The 14,975-nt window shown below is 41.1% G+C and overlaps 1 long non-coding RNA gene across 1 annotated transcript; it reads right to left on the minus strand.

The window, feature by feature from the left end:
- Positions 1–1,042: 1,042 nt before the first annotated feature.
- LOC124684029 lies at positions 1,043–1,520 on the minus strand. Its single transcript, XR_006996880.1, has 3 exons — positions 1,429–1,520; positions 1,273–1,360; positions 1,043–1,185 (listed from the first exon to the last, which is right to left on the minus strand). It is a non-coding gene; the product is annotated as an uncharacterized LOC124684029 (long non-coding RNA).
- Between the last annotated feature and the right edge of the window lie 13,455 nt (positions 1,521–14,975).

Here is a 14,975-nt window from a genome sequence, read left to right on the forward strand (position 1 = left end):
TCCACCGTCGCAGACAAGATCCGAGGGACAGAAGTCTCTTTTCTGGCACGCTGCTGGGGCGGGGAATTGCCCCCGTAGCCATTGATACGTCCCAAACGTATCTATAATTTCTTATGTTCCATGCTACTTTTATGATGATACTCACATGTTTTATACACATTATATGTAATTATTATATGTAATTATAGAAGGGAGCTAAGCCAGCCGAGGAGCTTGTTTTGCTTGTGGGTTGATTCTATAAGAGATAAGTAACGGCTCCCTCTTTAAGAAAAAAAAATTGCTATATGAAGAAACGGAGCAGGGCTTTCCATGACTATTAAGCATGTACAATGGGGGCACTTATGCAAGGCGCTAGGATATAATTCCCAGCAGTTATGGCGTTCTTCCCGCCCAATCACAGGGAAAAAAGTTGCGTCAATGCCAAACCTATTACCAGGCGCCACCCCGATCTTTCTTTCCGAACAAACCTGTTGTAAACAGCATCAGGCTCTGTCGGACGAGAATAAGGACACAAAACAAATCCAAGGGAATGGGATAGGAAATAAACTTAACATCCGTGATTAGCGCTTGTTGTTTTCTGCGTTGGGGAGATGAGCGTTAAGCATTGAGGATAGGGCGCTTTCATGATTTTCTAAATTTGGTTTACGATATTTATTTATGCTTTTCTCTGAAAGAGTCCATATATAAGCTCTAGCGCTGTAGATGCCCTTGCATTCCCCATGCCCTTCATGCACTAGAGAAAAGAGGGTAAGCATCGCCAAAACAAAAGAACTTTACAATCACATACACTGATTTGCTTAGCATGACACTGGTTGCGCAAGATTTTAATTCCTCAATTTGATTGCTTCTATGACTTTTTATTGCTAGGTCCAACCCTGCATATGCATACTGAACGTTGACAACTCCCAATCAATTCTGTGTCTCCAGTCTAATCCACATGCATGCAGGGCAACACGAACAATTGCGCAATACCATAGAGAAGGAGAGAAGCAAAGGAACCTCACCGGAGCTCTTCCACGAGGTTGAGCAGTCCCCTTGGGTCGCGGATATCCCATCGTGCCAAGCAGCTCTTGTCCCCATTCCCGGCGTCATCATAATCGACCAGCGGCTGGAAGTCTTCGTCACCCGGCCCGAACACCACGTCGGGCGCCACCTTCGGGTACAGCGCATTATAGAGGAAATCCCCTGCGAAACAGCAAATCAGAGACACGGAATCCGAAGGCGAACCCTAAACCATTACAGCGAAGGGAGCGAGCCGGTGAGGAGCGTTACAGTAGACGTAGTCGAGGCAGAAGGGGATGGCGAGGGTGAAGCGATCGGCGTAGCGGCCGTTCCGGCAGCCGGACCAGATCTGCCCTAGCTGCAAGCGGCCGCGGGGAGACGGGTGAGCGGAATGGTGGGGCAGAAGTGAGCGCGCCGTGCACGTACCTTGACGGGGAGACTGGGGTTGGAGAGGAGGAACTTGAGCTGCGCGGAGATGAGCGGCGCGAGCGGCGGGCCGGACGTGGAGGCGGGCGCTGCGGCGTCGGCGGAAGGAGACATCGCCGGCGGCGGCGTTGGTTGGCTATGGATTCGGCAGCCCTCCTTCCGCTGCTTTTTTTTTTTTTGGTGTATATAGAAGAAAAGGGTCAAACAAGGAGGTATAGGCCTGTTTGCTCCGATGCGGGCTTGTGGGCCATAGTGGGTGTTTCTTTTACTACTACCTCCTTTCTGAATATATCTTTACTAGTACCGAAATCTTCAGATGAAAATGCGTGTGTACCCCATCCCAGCGTCGCGACGCATAGTGTTTGATCCGTCTGCCGAGATACAAGCGCGACAAAAAAATATGTGATATTTTCTTTTAGACTTTTTTTGCATTGTTCAGAGACCCGAGTAGATGGACATGCCTGATTGGTGATTATTACTTGAGTTTAGAGAATTGCCTTAGAGGTATCTCTTTTACTCTTCTTCTAGCGATCATGTAAAAGTAAAGTATTGCCGTGTGTCCCCAATTCCATCGTGTAGTTGTCAAGCACAAGATTTCGTATTAATAATATAGATAAAACAAGTAGTAAAAATAAAGTAAAATAAATAAACTAAGTGAACACATGCTTTCTAAGATGGCTTTAGCTTCAGGCACGGTTTTACTCATAAATGAACCCCACGGTAGAGTCTATCATGCTTCTTGACATTATTTAACCCAATATAAAAAGAGTGTACGAGATTGTTCATTCATTTGCTACATATGATGGGCAAGTTCTAAGCATGTTTTTAATTCTTTCCCAAGTTGTTGCTACATGTTCATTATTATTTTGCCTAAATGATACGATGTTATTTCTATTTTGTAGGATTTTAACAAGTGGGTAATACTTTTTAATAAAGGTTGCTTTAAGATCATCCCAAGAATTTATGCTAGCAACAATGATAATACACATTCTTTAACTTTTCCTCTAAGTGAAAATGATAATAATTTAAACTTGACAGTATTATTTTTCGCATTTTTAAACTTTTGGTATCACAAATTTCACAAAAATCATGCAAATTCATAGACACATCTTCACTAGAACTATCAACAAATTGCTCTTTGGTTATTAGATTTAATAACCCAAGACTTACTTCAAAGCTTTCAGCAGTTATTTTAGGTGTTGTGACTGGCTTAGCAATAAAGTTATCATTAGGAGTGTTTGTGTAGTCACACGATTTAGTACCTCTTTCTCCCATAGCTTATAACAGAAAGTTAGTACTATTTTTATGTATTTTAAATAGAATTAAAAATAAAAAACTAAAAACAAGACAAATAAAATTACTTTGCAAAATCTAAAAGAGAAAGAAGAGTTGTGCAACCTCCCAAAGCTTTGGTGTTTGCACAAAGTTGGCGATGATGTTGGCAGAAGATGTGCTCACTTAGCTTGATGAAGAAGATGATGATGATGTCCTTGGCGCCACTATGAGATGCTCTTACAACTCCCCGGCAACGGCGCCAAAAAATATGCTTGATGACGTTGGGAATCCGAAGGAGAGTGTTGTAGTAACCGAAGCTTTTTCCCCACATGGGTGACTCAAATCAAACTCTCGGGGAATTGGCTTAAAGGTGTCTTTTTTCCTCTTTTTCTAGCAATCCTGCAAAGTAAAGTCCTGACTTGTGTCCTCAACTTCACCCAGTGATTGTCAAGCACAAAATTTTGTATTAGTAATTGTAGATAAAAGAAGTAATAAAAGTAAATTAAAATAAATAGACAAAGTGAACTAAGTAAAAGCAATAAAGAGATAGTTGTTTTTGGGTTTTGTGTGTGATTAAGTAAACAAAGTATTTTTGTATTTTCGGATTAAAATAGTACTGCAAGTACAAAATAAGATAAATGCAATAGAAAGGTGTTTCTTATAATTAAAATTAGACGGGGATTCATGGGTTCACTTGTCTACTCTCTTTTTAAGTTGTAGTGGATAATAACAATTCATCGGTGAGATAATATTGGTGGAACTTCAGTATGTGTTTGATAAGAATTCATATGGGCATCACGTCTTAACATAAAGATGATGCAACACATCTCTCTTACACTTCACAAGAAAGAGAAAATTCTAAGCAATCTTGTATTAAGAATTAACATATCATAGAAATAAGTACTTTGACATGATGTTTGAATATCAAATATGCTACCTTGAGCAAACAAGATTATCACTTTTGTCACATGATAAACATAGCACATGCATTCACTTTAACCCTAGTGAGGTAGCAAAGGAAAAGGTAAAACCATAATGGATTATGAATATGTTTTCACTATTCAATCACTAAAACCATGGTACTCCATCTAATACACACATCTCCCCACACATGTTCTTGCATACAAGTTGGATCAGAACAAGCACTTAAGAGCGGGGTACATAGTATGCATCTATCAATACATCTTACACATAATAGATTCCAATTTCATATCACAATATCATAGAATAAAGATCCAACACATAGGAATTACATATATAACCATAATCATGTTCGGCAGCTCATATGGTACTAAGATATATGAAGAACAAAAGAGAAATAGATCAAGGTACTGTCACAAACCCATAGTCCAGAGATGGAATACTCCCCCTTCATCATGGTGTTGATGTGGAAGACGTTGAAGAATGTGGAGATCCCTTCAGCGGTGGCTCCGGTGAAGTTTCCCCCTCCAATCTTTGTTGTTGCAATCTTTGTTTTCTTGTTTCGGTGTTTCTGTGGCGCTCTCTTAGAGGAAACCCTAGGGTCTTATATATAGGGTTTTTTTAGGTCAAACGGAGTCCGTGGGTGAAAGAATCGGGCGAAACGGACGGTCGATGGCGAAATGAAGGTGGGTGGCGCGCTGATACATCGTAAACGTATCTATAATTTTTGATGCTCCATGCTTGTTTTACATAGCGATGCAGGTGGACGGTCCAGTGGGCCTGACGGACAGTCCGTCAGGTTAGGTGCAAGGAACAACTTGGTTAATTACGTGAAAGGTGATTAATAGCGAACTGACGAGGCGAACAAATTTTTTTATGCTGGCGGGCGTCCGCCTGCATCCCTAGTTTTACACCAATTGATATATGATTTGTTTACACTTCGTGGCACTTTTATGGATTTTCCGGCACTAACCTATTGACAAGATGCCACCATGCTAGTTCCCTGTTTTCTGTTGTTTTATATTTCAGAAAAGGTGTACATGAAATATTCTCGGAATTGGACGAAACAAAAGCTGAAGTTGCTATTTTACCGAAATGCAGACGAAGTCCGGAGGAGAGACGAAGGGGGGCCACAAGGTGGCCAGACCATGCCTAGGCACGAACTGGCCCTGGCCCGCGCCTAGGCGTGGTCTGGGGCAACCAGGCCTCCACCGACCTCTCCCTTCCACCTATAAGAAGCCTCCTGACGCGTGAACCCTAAATCAATCAGCCTCCACCCACGAAAATTTCGTAGCTCCACCGTCGCAGACAAGATCCGAGGGACAGAAGTCTCTTTTCTGGCACGCTGCTGGGGCGGGGAATTGCCCCCGTAGCCATTGATACGTCCCAAACGTATCTATAATTTCTTATGTTCCATGCTACTTTTATGATGATACTCACATGTTTTATACACATTATATGTAATTATTATGCATTTTCCGGCACTAACCTATTGACGAGATGCCGAAGAGCCAGTTGTTGTTTTCTGGTGTTTTTGGTTTCAGAAATCCTAGTAAGGCAATATTCTCGGAATTGGACGAAATCAACGCCTAGGGTCCTATTTTTCCACGAAGCTTCCAGAAGACCGAAGAGGATACGAAGTGGGGCCACGAGGTGGCCAGACAACAGGGCGGCGCGGCCCAAGCCCTGGCCGCGCCGGCCTGTTGTGTGGGGCCCTCGTGACGCCCCTCGACCTGCCCTTCCGCCTACTTAAAGCCTTCGTCGCGAAAACCCCGCACCGAGAGCCACGATACGGAAAACCTTCCGGAGACGCCGCCGCCGCCAATCCCATCTCGGGGATTCAGGAGATCGCCTCCGGCACCCTGCCGGAGAGGGGAATCATCTCCCGGAGGTCTCTTCATCGCCATGATCGCCTCCGGATCGATGTGTGAGTAGTGCACCCCTGGACTATGGGTCCATAGCAGTAGCTAGATGGTTGTCTTCTCCTCATTGTGCTATCATGTTAGATCTTGTGAGCTGCCTATCATGATCAAGATTATCTATTTGTAATGCTACATGTTGTGTTTGTTGGGATCCGATGAATATTGAATACTATGTCAAGTTGATTATCAATCTATCATATATGTTATTTATGTTCTTGCATGCTCTCCGTTGCTAGTAGAGGCTCGGCCAAGTTGATACTTGTGACTCCAAGAGGGAGTATTTATGCTCGATAGTGGGTTCATGCCTCCATTAAATCTGGGACAGTGACAAAAAGTTCTAAGGTTGTGGATGTGCTGTTGCTACTAGGGATAAAACATCGATGCTTTGTCTAAGGATATTTGTGTTGATTACATTACACACCATACTTAATGAAATTGTCTGTTGTTTACAACTTAATACTGGAGGGGGTTCGGATGATAACCTGAAGGTGGACTTTTTAGGCATAGATGCATGCTGGATAGCGGTCTATGTACTTTGTCGTAATGCCCCGATTAAATCTCATAGTACTCATCATGATATATGTATGTGCATTGTTATGCCTTCTTTATTTGTCAATTGCCCAACTGTAATTTGTTCACCCAACATCTGTTTATCTTATGAGAGAGACACCACTAGTGAACTGTGGACCCCGGTCCTATCCTTTACATCTGAAATACAATCTACTGCAATTGTTCTTTACTGTTCTTCGCAAACAATCATCATCATCCACACCATACATCTAATCCTTTGTTTACAGCAAGCCGGTGAGATTGACAACCTCACTGTTACGTTGGGGCAAAGTATTTTGATTGTGTTGTGCAGGTTCCACGTTGGCGCTGGAATCCCTGGTGTTGCGCCGCACTACACTCCGCCGCCATCAACCTTCAATGTGCTTCTTGGCTCCTACTGGTTCGATAAACATTGGTTTCTTACTGAGGGAAACTTACTGCTGTACGCATCACAACTTCCACTTGGGGTTCTCAACGGGCGTGTGCTTTACGCGTCATCAAGCTAAATTTCTGGTGGGGAGATTAAGACAACAATACCTTGCTGTTATTCATTAATAGGTACACTAATAATATTAATGATGGTGGGGAGATTAAGACAACAATACCTTGTAAGCTCCTAGGAATGCATGAAGATCTAGAAAATAACTATGGTTGGCTTGTTCCCGAAAATTTGTTTGATGAGGATAGCAAGCCTAAGTATAATGAAAAAGGAGCCTCTGAAATTTACATAGATAAGATAAAAATGCATAGTTGAGAAAGCTCCAAACCCACCTGTTGATGCTACATCTCTTGACAATACTTGATTCACACTTTCTGCGCCTAGCTGAAAGGCGTTAAAGAAAGCGCTTATGGGAGACAACCCATTATTTTACTTCTGCACTTTGTTTTATATTTGAGTCTCAGAAGTTGTTACTACTGTAGCAACCTCTCCTTATATTTATTTTATTGCATTGTTGTGCCAAGTAAAGTCTTTGATAGTAAAGTCAATACTAGATTTGGATTACTGCGTAGAAACAGATTTCTTGCTGTCACGAATTTCGATCTGCCTCTCTGTAGGTAACTCAGAAAAATCTGCCAATTTACGTGCGTGATCCTTTGATATGTACGCAACTTTCATTCAATTTGGGCATTTTCATTTGAGCAAGTCTGGTGCCTCAAAAAAATTCGTCTTTACGGACTGTTCTGTTTTGACAGATTCTGCCTTTTATTTCGCATTGCCTCTTTTGCTGTGTTGGATGGATTTCTTTGTTCCATTAACGTCCAGTAGCTTTGTGCAATGTCCAGAAGTGTTAAGAATGATTGTGTCACCTCTGAACATATGAATTTTTGATTATGCACTAACCCTCTAATGAGTTTGTTTTGAGTTTGGTGTGGAGGAAGTTTTCAAGGGTCAAGAGAGGAGGATGATACAATATGATCAAGAGCAGTGAAAGGTCAAAGCTTGGGGATGCCCCCGTGGTTCATCCCTGCATATTTTAAGAAGACCCAAGCATCTAAGCTTGGGGATGCCCAAGGCATCCCTTCTTCATCGACAACTTATCAGGTCACCTCTAGTGAAACTATATTTTTATTCCGTCACATCTTATGTGCTTTACTTGGAGCGTCTGTTTGCTTTTGTTTTTGCTTTTGTTTTTGTTTGAATAAGATCGGATCCTAGCATTCTTTGTGTGGGAGAGAGACACGCTCCGCTGTTTCGTATGAACACATGTGTTCTTAGCTTTATCTTTAATGTTCATTGCGAAAGTTGGACTATTTCATTCATTGTTATATGGTTGGAAACGGAAAATGCCGCATGTGGTAAATGGTTTAATGTCTTGAATAATGTGATACTTGGCAATTGTTGTGCTCATATAGATCATGTTTAAGCTCTTGCATCATATACCTTGTACCTATTAATGAATAACTACATAGAGCTTGTTAAAATTTGGTTTGCATGATTGATCTCTAGAGTCTAGATATTTTCTGGTTAAGGTGTTTGAACAACAAGGAGACAATGTAAAGTCTTATAATAGCTACAATATGTTCATATGTGAGCTTTGCTCCACCTTTTATACTTGAGTTTGCTTCAAACAACCTTGCTAGCCTAGCCTTGTATTGAGAGAAATTCTTCTCGTGCATCGAAATCCTTGAGCCAACCACTATGCCATTTGTGTCCACCATACCTACCTACTACATGGTATTTCTCCGCCATTCCAAAGTACATTACTTGAGTGCTACCTTAAAAATTCTATTCTTTGTCTTTACAATATATAGCTCATGGGACAAATAGCCTTAAAAACTATTGTGGTGAAGAATATGTACTTATGTGTTTTATTTCTTAATAAGTTGCTTGTTGAGCGGTAACCATGTTTCTGGGGACGCCATCAACTTTTACCTTTGTTGAATATCATGTGAGTTGCTATGCATGTTCGTCTTGTCTGAAGTAAGGGAGATTTTCATGATCAAATGGTTTGAGTATGCATAATGTTAGAGAAGAACATTGGGCCGCTAACTAAAGCCATGATTCATGGTGGAAGTTTCAGTTTGGACAACTAATCCTCAATCTCTTATGAGAAAATTAAGCGTTGTTGAATGCTTATGCATTAAAGAGGAGTCCATTATCCGTTGTCTATGTTGTCCCGGTATGGATGTCTAAGTTGAGAATAATCAAAAGCGAGAAATCCAATGTGAGCTTTCTCCTTAGACCTTTGTACGAGCGGCATAGAGGTACCCCTTTGTGACACTTGGTTGAAACATATGCTATGCAATGATAATCCGTGTTAATCCAAGCTAATTAGGACAAGGTGCGAGCACTATTGGTATACTATGCATGAGACTTGCAACTTATAAGATATCTTATACAAAACACATATGCTTTATTACTACCGTTGACAAAATTGTTTCTTGTTTTCAAAATGAAAAGCTCTAACACAAATATAGTAATCAATGCTTTCCTCTGCGAAGGGCCATTCTTCTACTTTATTGTTGAGTCAGTTTACCTATTCTTTCTATCCCAGAAGCAAACACTTGTATCAACCGTGTGCATTGATTCTTACATGTTTACCTATTGCACTTGTTATATTACTTTGTGTTGACAATTATCCATGAGATATACATGTTGAAGTTGAAAGCAACCGCTGAAACTTACATCTTCCTTTGTGTTGCTTCAATGCCTTTACTTTGAATTTATTGCTTTATGAGTAACTCTTATGCAAGTCTTATTGATTCTTGTCTTGAAAGTATTATTCATGAAAAGTATTTGCTATATGATTCATTTGTTTACTCATTATCTTCATCATTGCTTCGAATCGCTGCATTCATCTCATATGCTTTATAATAGTATGATCAAGATTATGATAGCATGTCACTTCAGAAATTATCTTTGTTATCGTTTACCTACTCGAGGGCGAGCAGGAACTAAGCTTGGGGATGCTTGATACGTCCCAAACGTATATATAATTTCTTATGTTCCATGCTACTTTTATGATGATACTCACATGTTTTATACACATTATATGTCATTATTATGCATTTTCCGGCACTAACCTATTGACGAGATGCCGAAGAGCCAGTTGTTGTTTTCTGCTGTTTTTGGTTTCAGAATCCTAGTAAGGCGATATTCTCGGAATTGGACGAAATCAACGCCCAGGGTCCTATTTTTCCACGAAGCTTCCAGAAGACCGAAGAGGATACGAAGTGGGGCCACGAGGTGGCCAGACAACAGGGCGGCGCGACCCAAGCCCTGGCCGCGCCGGCCTGTTGTGTGGGGCCCTCGTGACGCCCCTCGACCTGCCCTTCCGCCTACTTAAAGCCTTCGTCGCGAAAACCCCAATACCGAGAGCCACGATACGGAAAACCTCCAGAGACGCCGCCGCCAATCCCATCTCGGGGATTCGAGAGATCGCCTCCGGCACCCTGCCGGAGAGGGGAATCATCTCCCGGAGGTCTCTTCATCGCCATGATCGCCTCCGGATCGATGTGTGAGTAGTCCACCCCTGGACTATGGGTCCATAGCAGTAGCTAGATGGTTGTCTTCTTCTCATTGTGCTATCATGTTAGATCTTGTGAGCTGCCTATCATGATCAAGATCATCTATTTGTAATGCTACATGTTGTGTTTGTTGGGATCCGATGAATATTGAATACTATGTCAAGTTGATTATCAATCTATCATATATGTTATTTATGTTCTTGCATGCTCTCCGTTGCTAGTAGAGGCTCTGGCCAAGTTGATACTTGTGACTCCAAAAGGGAGTATTTATGCTCAATAGTGGGTTCATGCCTCCATTAAATCTGGGACAGTGACAGAAAGTTCTAAGGTTGTGGATGTGCTGTTGCTACTGATACGTCTCCGACGTATCGATAATTTCTTATGTTCTATGCCATATTATTGATGATACCTACATGTTTTATGCACACTTTATGTCATATTCGTGCATTTTCTCGGAACTAACCTATTAACAAGATGCCGAAGTGCCGGTTCTCGTTTTCTGCTGTTTTTGGTTTCGGAAATCCTAGTAACGAAATATTCTCGGAATTGGACGAAACAAAGACCCGGGGGCCTATTTTTCCACGAACCTTCCGAGAAGACCGAAGAGCATACGAAGTGGGGCCACGAGGTGGCCAAACCACATGGCGGCGCGGCCAAGGGGGCCCGCGCCGCCTCGTGGTGTGGGCCCCTCGTCAGGCCCCGACTCTGCCCTTCCGCCTACTTAAAGTCTCCGTCGCGAAACCCACGATGCGAAAAACCACGATACGGAAAACCTTGCGAGACACCGCCGCCGCCGATCCCATCTCGGGGATTCTAGAGATCTCCTCCGGCACCTGCCGGAGAGGGGATTCATCTCCCGGAGGACTCTACACCGCCATGGTCGCCTCCGGAGTGATGAGTGAGTAGTTCACCCCTGGACTATGGGTCCATAGCGGTAGCTAGATGGTTGTCTTCTCCTCATTGTGCTTCATTGTTGGATCTTGTGAGCTGCCTAACATGATCAAGATCATCTATCCGTAATACTCTATGTTGTGTTTGTCGGGATCCGATGGATAGAGAATACCATGTCATGTTAATTATCAAGTTATTACATATGTGTTGTTTATGATCTTGCATGCTCTCCGTTACTAGTGGAGGCTCGGCCAAGTTTTTGCTTTTAACTCCAAGAGGGAGTATTTATGCTCGATAGTGGGTTCATGCCCGCATTGACACCGGGACGATGACGAGAAAGTTCTAAGGTTGTGTTGTGATGTTGCCACTAGGGATAAAACATTGGCGCTATGTCCGAGGATGTAGTTGTTGATTACATTACGCACCATACTTAATGCAATTGTCCGTTCCTTTGCAACTTAATACCGGAAGGGGTTCGGATGATAACTCGAAGGTGGACTTTTTAGGCATAGATGCGGTTGGATGGCGGTCTATGTACTTTGTCGTAATGCCCAATTAAATCTCACTATACTTATCATGTCATGTATGTGCATTGTTATGCCCTCTCTATTTGTCAATTGCCCGACCGTAATTTGTTCACCCAACATGCTTTTATCTTATGGGAGAGACACCTCTAGTGAGCTGTGGACCCCGGTCCATTCTTTAATACTTGAAATACAAATCTGCTGCAATACTTGTTTTTACTGTTTTCTCTGCAAACAATCATCTTCCACACAATACGGTTAATCCTTTGTTACGGCAAGCCGGTGAGATTGACAACCTCACTCGTTTCGTTGGGGCAAAGTACTTTGGTTGTGTTGTGCGGGTTCCACGTTGGCGCCGGAATCTCCGGTGTTGCGCCGCACTACATCCCGCCGCCATCAACCTTCAACGTGCTTCTTGGCTCCTCCTGGTTCGATAAACCTTAGTTTCTTTACGAGGGAAAACTTGCTCGCTGTGCGCATCATACCTTCCTCTTGGGGTTGCCCAACGAACGTGTGAAATACACGCCATCAAGCTCTTTTCCGGCGCCGTTGCCGGGGAGATCAAGACACGCTGCAAGGGGAGTCTCCACTTCCCAATCTCTTTACTTTGTTTTTGTCTTGCTTTATTTTATTTACTACTTTGTTTGCTGCACTTATATCAACACACAAAAAAATTAGTTGCTAGCTTTACTTTATTTACTGTCTTGTTTGCTATATCAAAAACACAAAAAAATTAGTTTACTTGCATTTACTTTATCTAGTTTGCTTTATTTACTATTGCTAAAATGGCCAACCCTGAAAATACTAAGTTGTGTGACTTCACTAGCACAAATAATAATGATTTCTTATGCACACCTATTGCTCCACCTGCTACTACAGCAGAGTTCTTTGAAATTAAACCTGCTTTACTTAATCTTGTTATGCGAGAGCAATTTTCCAGTGTTAGTTCCGATGATGCTGCTGCTCATCTCAATAATTTTGTTGAACTATGTGAAATGCAAAAGTATAAAGATGTAGATGGTGACATTATAAAATTAAAATTGTTTCCTTTCTCATTAAGAGGAAGAGCTAAAGATTGGTTGCTATCTCTGCCTAAGAATAGTATTGATTCCTGGACTAAATGCAAGGATGCTTTTATTGGTAGATATTATCCCCCTGCTAAAATTATATCTTTGAGGAGTAGCATAATGAATTTTAAACAATTGGATAATGAACATGTTGCTCAAGCTTGGGAAAGAATGAAATCTCTAGTTAAAAATTGCCCAACCCATGGACTGACTACTTGGATGATCATCCAAACCTTCTATGCGGGACTAAATTTTTCTTCGCGGAATTTATTGGATTCAGCTGCTGGAGGTACCTTTATGTCCATCACTCTTGGTGAAGCAACAAAGCTCCTTGATAATATGATGGTTAATTACTACTGAATGGCACACGGAAAGAGCTCCACAAGGTAAGAAGGTAAATTCCGTTGAAGAATCCTCTTCCTTGAATGATAAGGTTGATGCTATTATGTCTATGCTTGCGAATGATAGGACTAATGTTGATCCTAATAATGTTCCATTAGCTTCATTGGTTGCTCAAGAAGAACATGTTGATGTAAACTTCATTAAAAACAATAATTTCAACAACAATGCTTATCGGAACAATTCTAGTAATAACTATAGGCCATATCCTTATAATAATGGTAACGGTTATGCTAATTCTTATGGGAATTCTTACAACAATAATAGGAATACACCCCCTGGACTTGAAGCCATGCTTAAAGAATTTATTAGTACACAAACTGCCTTTAACAAATCATGTTGAGGAAAAGCTCAATAAAATTGATATTCTTGTTTCTAGAGTTGATAGTCTTGCCTCCGATGTTGATCTTTTGAAATCGAAAGTTATGCCTAATAGGGATATTGAAAATAAAATTGTTACTACAGAAAATTCCATCCAAGTTAGAATTAATGAGAATATAAGATTAATGGCTGAACTGCGTGCTAGATGGGATAGAGAAGAAAATGAAAAACTAGCTAAAAAGGAAAATGTAGCTAAAGTTTGGACTATTACCACCACTAGCAATGCTAATTCTTCACATGTTGCTGCACCTCCTACTATCAATGGTAAAATAATTGGTGTTGGCAATGCTTCTACTCCTAGTGCAAAGCGCGCAAAATTACTGAAGCTGCTAAAGCTGCTTGAAAGCCGCTTGTGATAAAACTGCTGAAATTTTTTCCAACCTTGGGGATGATAATCCCATTGCTTTAGATTGTAATGATTTAGATTTTGATGATTTCCACATCTCTGAAGTTATAAAGTTCTTACAAAAACTTGCTAAAAGTCCCAATGCTAGCGCTATAAACTTGGCTTTCACAAAACATATTACAAATGCTCTCATAAAAGCTAGAGAAGAGAAACTAAAACTTGAAACTTCTATTCCTAGAAAGCTAGAGGATGGTTGGGAGCCCATCATTAAAATGAGAGTCAAAGATTTTGATTGTAATGCTTTATGTGATCTTGGTGCAAGTATTTACGTTATGCCTAAGAAAGTCTATGATATGCTTGACTTGCCACCATTGAAAAATTGTTATTTGGATGTTAATCTCGCTGATAATGCTAAAAAGAAACCTTTGGGGAGAGTTGATAATGTTCATATTATGGTTAACAATAACCTTGTTCCCGTTGATTTTGTTGTCTTGGATATTGAATGCAATGCATCTTGCCCCATTATATTGGGAAGACCTTTTCTTGAACCGTTGGTGCCACTATTGATATGAAGGAAGGTAATATTAAATATCAATTTCCTCTCAAAAAAGGTATGGAACACTTCCTTAGAAAGAGAATGAAGTTACCTTATGATTCTATTATTAGAACAAATTATGATGTTGATGCTTCGTCTCTTGATGTTACTTGAGTTACACTTTCTACGCCTAGCTGAAAGGCGTTAAAGAAAAGCGCTTATGGGAGACAACCCATGTTTTTACTACAGTATTTTTGTTTTATATTTGTGTCTTGGAAGTTGTTTACTACTGTAGCAACCTCTCCTTATCTTAGTTTTATGTTTTGTTGTGCCAAGTAAAGTCTTTGATAGAAAAGTAAGTACTAGATTTGGATTACTTGCGCAGTTCCGGATTTCTTTCTTCGTCACGAATCTGGGTCTATCTCCCTGTAGGTAGCCCAGAAAATTAAGCCAATTTACGAGCATGATCCTCGGATATGTACGCAACTTTCATTCAATTTGAGCATTTTCGTTTGAGCAAGTCTGGTGGCCTAATAAAATCCATCTTTACGGACTGTTCTGTTTTGACAGATTCTGTCTTTTATTTCGCATTGCCTCTTTTGCTATGTTGGATGAATTTCTTTGATCCATTAATGTCCAGTAGCTTTATGCAATGTCCAGAAGTGTTAAGAATGATTGTGTCACCTCTGACCATGTTAATTTTTATTGTTCACTAACCCTCTAATGAGTTGTTTCGAGTTTGGTGTGGAGGACGTTTTCAAGGATCAA

The sequence above is a fragment of the Lolium rigidum genome, chromosome 1 (assembly GCF_022539505.1).
Source record: "Lolium rigidum isolate FL_2022 chromosome 1, APGP_CSIRO_Lrig_0.1, whole genome shotgun sequence".
Taxonomy (NCBI): Eukaryota; Viridiplantae; Streptophyta; class Magnoliopsida; order Poales; family Poaceae; genus Lolium; species Lolium rigidum.